Source organism: Gossypium arboreum, chromosome 3, assembly GCF_025698485.1.
Source record: "Gossypium arboreum isolate Shixiya-1 chromosome 3, ASM2569848v2, whole genome shotgun sequence".
NCBI lineage: Eukaryota > Viridiplantae > Streptophyta > Magnoliopsida > Malvales > Malvaceae > Gossypium > Gossypium arboreum.
The window spans coordinates 18,198,395-18,205,565 of NC_069072.1; the positions used below are offsets into that span (position 1 = coordinate 18,198,395).

The window sequence follows — 7,171 nt, forward strand, 5'->3', positions numbered from 1 at the left end:
TGGTCTTGAGACATGTTCATGTTGTCTCGATACTTAATGGTAAAGGGACCCTAAATGTACATTTTCAAGTATCCAAACCATACCAAAATGTACCTTAAACACACCTAAAGCTTACCTCAATGTAAGACCCTCAATTTAGCACATGTTAACACAAGCAAACATCATCAAATCATAACAATCAATTCATCATTAATTAACCAACTAATTTACATATTCAAACTCATATAAACTAAGGATATTTATTTACTAATCTAGGGATGAAGTTCACCTTTATAAACCTTATAGGCTAAGTATCAAATATACCAAAATGTTAACTTAAGCAACAATATTAAAATAACCCAGGTACATGCTATTTCAACCCAAACACATATATACATACAAAATAGGTAGAAAAATGATTCTCGAGTTGAGTTGTTGAAACAAATACTTGAACACTTTTAATCTACGAAAATCCTTGATCGAGTCCTACGAATGGAAATAAACATGATTGTACACTGAGTATTGAAGTATTGAATACTCAATGGTGCTAATATAATTCAAATCAAATTCAATATATTCAAACTAAATTAAAACAAATACATAAATATAACATTAGCTACTTTGTTTTATAAATATAACATTAGCTACTTTGTTTTACTATATTACAAAATCTAGAATCATATCATTCCCAAAATTGTCATTCATTTCTTGTAACACCCTTTACCCGAGTCAAAGATCGGAGCTGGGCATGAAGCATTACTTGACTTAAACGCATGCATTCAATCTTTTCTGAAATGTAAAAACTAGGTCAAATTAAAACTTTCCTTTCATAGTTTTTTGATTCCTAATATAGGCCTACGAGGCCTAAATCATACTTTAGAAATGGTCTGGGATTAATTTGATCGCTTATGAAAGCTTTGGAAAATATCACTTGAAATAGGGCACATGCCTGTGTGGAAGGGCAACACGCTCGTGTGGCCCTATTGACCTAGTCGTGCCAAAGGCCCGTGTGGTTCACACGGCCTAAGCATAAGGGGACACGCCCGTGTTCCGAGCCCGTGTGAATTAAATTCCAAATTCAAACCTACAGGGGTTTTCACACGGCCTGACACATGCCTGTGTCCATGGCCCGTGTCCCTCACACGGCCATGACATGCCCGTGCCTTAGCCTGTGTCTAAAAACACTGACATTCTATTTTTGACGTCAGCAAAAAACTAGGGGCACACAACTAAGGCACACGCCCGTGGCCAGAGACCATGTCCTCCTCACGGCTGAGACACACGGCTGTGTCTCTACTCGTGTGTTTACTACCATACATACTGACTTGCAAATTTTACGAGTAGGGTACACATGATCGAACAACACGCCCATGGGGCTGACCATGCGTCACACACGACCCAGACACACGCCCATGTGTCTACCCGTGTGGACAATATAAGGCTATCTACCAAGCCTTTTGCCACCCTGAAACACAATCCAATACCTTCAATCACACCAAAGTCTATCATAACATGATTTCCCAATCAAGCAACCATAACTAAGACCAGTATACATTTCACATATGTTTAAGCGACTAATTTATGTACCACACACTGAAATTCACATACACAACCATACCAATAATTTTCTCATTCATGAAAGACCTTCTTGTATTCATATAACAACTTTCAAAATTAGTCATTTTTCATGGCCTTATACAAAATGAGTCAAATGCTAAAATAAGCCAACACATTTGGCCCCAAAATAGTGTAACACTAAAAAAGACAAAAGTTCCTATACATTCCATAATCAAAATAAAAGAACTGACTATACCAAGTGCTTCAGATGATAGTGTGACTGGTTTCTCTGACGTAAGCGATGATCCTTGAGCTACTTTGGCGACACTATAAGAAAATGGAAAGGAAAAGGGGTAAGCATAAAGCTTAGTAAATTGCATGAAAATAAACATCAACTAATCATCATACCACAATATCCTCATAACAATTCCATAGCTTGTTCTCGAATCCAATAAATAAACATAAGCACAACTTACTCATCACTATCCAATACCATTCATATAGCATGTACTGAATCCACATCTCATACACTTCAAGTAGGTACCTGTACCACTCACCATAAGGTCATAACTTTTATCATTTCGATATAATTGAGAAATCTTCCGTTGAACTATTTGGAATATTACAGGATACTCAATAACCCCAAACATGGGATAAGATGTCGACGCCATGTCCTAGACATGGTCTTACACTGGCTTGTACATTAAAGTCGATGCCATGTCCCAGACAGGTCTTACACTAACTTTCGTATATCGAGGCTAATGCCATGTGCCAGACAGGTCTTACACTAGCTCGCATCTATCGGTGTCGATGCCATGTCTCAGACAAGTCTTACACTAACGCACAACAAGCTGACGCCATGTCCTAGATAGGTCTTACATTAGCTTGTATATCTCGAGGCCGATACATTTTCCAGACATGTCTTACACTAGCTCACATACCACACAATGTCATGGTATGAATATCCAAGTCTACTCCAAATATTCAATCGGAAGTCTTTACTACATTAATTTCTCGACATGCATTCTCATAATCACAATAAAAAATTTACGCAATATCAATTCATTCATACATCATAGCAATATAGTTGCATTATTAACGTATAACTTACCTCAAATTATAAAATGTAGGTGGCTAGATGATTTACTCTACTTGCTTGGCCTTCCCCCGGTCCAAGTCTGATTTTCTTATTTTTTGATCTAAAATAATAAAAGTTCACTCATTTAACCTCTAAATAAATTTAAGCAGTCATAATTTCACATTTTTGGCAAAATAACCATTTTGCCCTTAGACTTTCACAAAATGACCATTTTACCCCTAGGCTCGAAAATTGATTTTTATCGAATTTCTTCAAATATTAAGACTAACCAAACCCTTTTTACTCTTATAGTGACCCAAAATTCCCATTTTTTACAACATTACTATCTATTTTACAAACTTTACAAAATGGTCCTTTTAGGGTTTTCATGAGAAATTCTTTCACAAAAGTTGTTTACAACACAACTAAGATTCATTTTCTTCCTTAAAACTCAAAAAACATCATAAATCCTTTCATGGTAAATCCCTAGACTATCAACCATTTTGCAAAATGGTCCCCCTCTTAGTTAGGTTATGCTATAAGGGTTCCAAAAGTACAAAAATTATCAAAAATGGGCATCTAAATCACTTACTTGAGGGAGAGATGAATGGCAGAAATTTCAAGCTTCCAAAACCTTTAGAATGGATGGAAATTTCAGTGGAGAAAGGAAAATGAAAAAGATAAAGGCTAGGCTCTTAGGGTATTATTTTATCATACATTAGGTAATCCATTTACCTAACCATTTGACCCATTGATTTTCTTGCCCCTATGGCCGGCCATGCCTCTTTAAGGGGGTATAGTTGCACTTTAAAGGCCTCCAATTATGACTCTCTATCTATTAAACACCTTTGACTAGCAAATCACAACTTTTCCCCTTTATGCGATTTAGTCCTTTTTCAGAATTAAGCTCACAAATACTAAAATTACCTCACCAAAATTTTCATGTACTAATATAATCATGTATAACATCAAAATAATAATAAAATAATTTCTTTGACTTCAAATTTGTGGTCTCAAAACTGCTATTCTGGCTAAGCCTAAAACTCGGCTGTTACAATTCTCCCCCTGAGGGATTTTTGTCCCCGAAAATCTTACCGGTGAATAAGTTCAAGTATTGATCTCTCATGATCTCTGCGGGCTCCCACATGGCTTTCTCAACTCTATGTCTATTCCATAACACTTTTACAAGTGCTATACTCTTATTCCTCAATTGTTTAACCTCTCGAGCCAAAATCTTAATCGGCACTTCACCATAACTCATATCCGGCTGAATTTCAACCTCAGTTGGTGCGATCACAGGCGAAGGATCTGATCTATATCTACGTAACATGGACACATGAAACACGTCGTGAATCTTTTCCAACTCTGATGGAAAAGCCAGTCGGTAGGCAACAGGCCCTACTCTCTCGGTAATCTCATAAGGCCCTATGAAACGAGGACTCGGCTTGCCCTTTCTACCGAATCTGAGGACTTTCTCTACGGGGATACTTTCAAAAACACCTTATCACTGACTTGAAACTCGATCCCTTTTCGTTTCAAATCCGCTTAAGATTTCTGTCTATCTGAAGTGGCTCTCAAGTAATCACGAATAACCTTAACCTTCTCTTTAGTCTCTTTGACTAAATCGACCCCGTGAATCTAATTCTCTTTAAGTTTTATCCAATACAAGGGTGTTCTAAACTTGCGTCCATACAAAGCCTCATAGGGCTCCATTTTCAAACTCGGCTGATAGCTATTGTTGTAGGCGAATTCAACTAGCGGTAAGTACTTTTCCCAACTGCTTTGAAACTAGAAAACACAACACTGCAACATGTCTTCAAGGACTTGAATTACTCTCTCCGACTGACCTTCGGTTTGTGGGTGGAAAGTTGTGCTAAAATTCAATTTTGTCCCTAAAGTTTCTTGCAACTTCTTCCAAAACCTCGAGGTAAACCTTGGATCCCTATCCGAGATAATCGACAAGGGCATCCCATGAAGTCTCATGATTTCAAAAACATACAAATCAGCTAATTTCTCAAGGGAGTAGTCTGTATGCACCGGTATAAAATGTGCCGACTTGGTAAGCCTATCCACAACAACCCAAACAAAATCCTTTTTCCTTGGTGTCAATGACAATCCTGATACAAAATCCATAGTTACACAGTCCCATTTCCATTCGGGAACCATTACGGGTAGAAGTAAACCTGAAGGTGCTTGGTGTTCAACCTTCACTTGCTGACAAACTAGACACTTAGAAACAAACTCAGAAATGTCTCTTTTCATCCCCGACCACTAGTACATTTTCTTCAAGTCGTTATACATTTTCACACTACCCGGATGGATAGATAAGCAACACTTTGTAACTCTCGTAAAATTTTCTGTATGAGCTCATTATCCTTGGGTACACAAATTCTATCTCGGTATATCATACAACTGTCGATACCAATATGAAATTCTAATTCATTTCCTGTCTCACACTGAGCCATGTTAGCTTGCAAGTCCTTATCACATTTCTGAGCTTCACAAATCTCTTGAAGGAACATCGGTCTAGCTCTCATCTCGGCTAGAATCGAAATATCATCAATCACGGTCAATTAAGTATTCATAGCCTTCAAGGTGAATAATGATTTCTAATAAACCGTAAAATATACATATTTTTACCCCATGTTTAATGCATTTTATAGATGATTTCTCATTAGAATTGGTGAATTCGATACTCCTAATGCTTTAATTTCATGTTTTGTATTCAGGAGAGCACCAAGAGTCAAAAAGAGCCAAAAACGAGCCAAAAAGGGACAAAACGGACCAAATCGAGAAGATGACATGGCCTAAGCCTTGCCACACGGGCAGCTCACACGCCTATGTCTTTCGAGGGTGTCGACCAAGGCTTTCACGATTCACACGACCTGGCCATTGACCCACACGGCCATGTGCAATTTAGAGCGAGTTAATGCAACCCTAGAGTGTTAATTAGAGAAAAGTCTCGGTTATTCAATTTAGGGATTAGACGTTATTAGTCTTGAATAGAGATAATAACGTAACTTAGGGATCTCTACAGAACAAGTTGAATGAATACATCGTCCAGTTCGGAGCCAGAATAACAAGTAAAGTCTAGGTGGATTTTTCTTAGGTATTGTCTCAAGTCAATCGATTTTTCCAAAAGCAATTCCCCAATTCTTTTCTCTGTGCATTCCTAGTTTAGTTAATTAGTTTAATAAACAACCCCTCTTTATTTCTAAGTTAGATAATAAAAAGATAGTTATTACTAGTACTTTTGGTTCCCTTGGGTATAATATCCCTGTCTTGCCATTACTATACTATTGTTCGATGGGTGCACTTGCCTTTTCGTCCTGATAATAGTTAGTCTAGGTTTGATCTTCATTATAAATATTTATTACTTGTTACGAATCACGTGATCAAGTTTTTGGCGCCGCTGCCAGGGATTCAAAATATTAGGAACGCTAAATTTTTATTACTTTAGCCATTTGTTTTTCTTGCAATTTAATTTTAGTTTATTATTACTATTATTCAATAATTTACTTATTTTTTCTCTTGGCAGGTTTTTATAGTTTATGACTAGAAGAAACCCATTAGGACCATTACTTTTTGACGAAGAAATCGATTGCACAGTTCATAGAAATCAAAGAGAGATAAGGCGTAGCTTACAATACACGGAGAACGAGCGAGAAGACGGTACTCAATCCCCAACTGATGAGATGGTTGAAAACCAAGGCAATCAGCTACCTCCTGTAATTGTGTCTAATCAAAATCCTACTCCACGTACTATGTATGATTATGCTAAACCTTCTTTAACAGGAACTGAATCTAGCATAGTTATACCTGTTGTAGCTGCAAATACTTTTGAATTAAAACCTAACACTATTCAGATGATACAACAGTTTATTCAGTTTGATGGTTTGCAGGATGAAGATCCCAACGCTCATTTAGCAAACTTTCTGGAATTTTGCGATACATTTAAAATCAATGGCGTTTCTGATGATGCCATACGTCTTCGGTTGTTTCCATTTTCACTAAGAAACAAAGCTAAACAGTGGTTGAACTCATTACCACGAGGGTCTATCACTACTTGGGAACAAATGACTGAGAAATTTTTACTAAGATATTTTCTGCTGGCTAAAATGGCTAAATTATATAATGATATCTCTTCTTTTGTGCAGATGGATTTAGAAACACTTTACGATGCATGGGAGAGATACAAGAACTTACTGAGAAGGTGCCCTCACCATAGGTTATCACTTTGGCTCAAGTACAAACATTCCACAATGGCCTGAATTCCTCGACTTGGCAAATGGTTGACGCAGCTGCTAGCAGAACCATCAACAATAAAACACCAGAAGATGCCTACGAATTTATAGAGGAGATGTCATTGAATAACTATTAGTGTCAAGTTATGAGGACAAAGCCAACGAAAACAGCCGGCATTTATAACATCGATTCAGTCACCAAGCTCTCTAATCAGGTAGAACTTCTCAATAAAAAGATTGACAGTTTACTTGGTTCTACGCAGGTACATCCAGTAATGAGGTGTGACTCAAGTGGCGGAGGTGTTCATACAGA

The 7,171-nt window shown here is 37.3% G+C and overlaps 1 non-coding gene across 1 annotated transcript; it reads right to left on the bottom strand.

The window, feature by feature from the left end:
• Positions 1–6,739: 6,739 nt before the first annotated feature.
• LOC128291332 (small nucleolar RNA R71) lies at positions 6,740–6,845 on the bottom strand. Its single transcript, XR_008281108.1, has one exon. It is a non-coding gene; the product is annotated as a small nucleolar RNA R71 (small nucleolar RNA).
• Between the last annotated feature and the right edge of the window lie 326 nt (positions 6,846–7,171).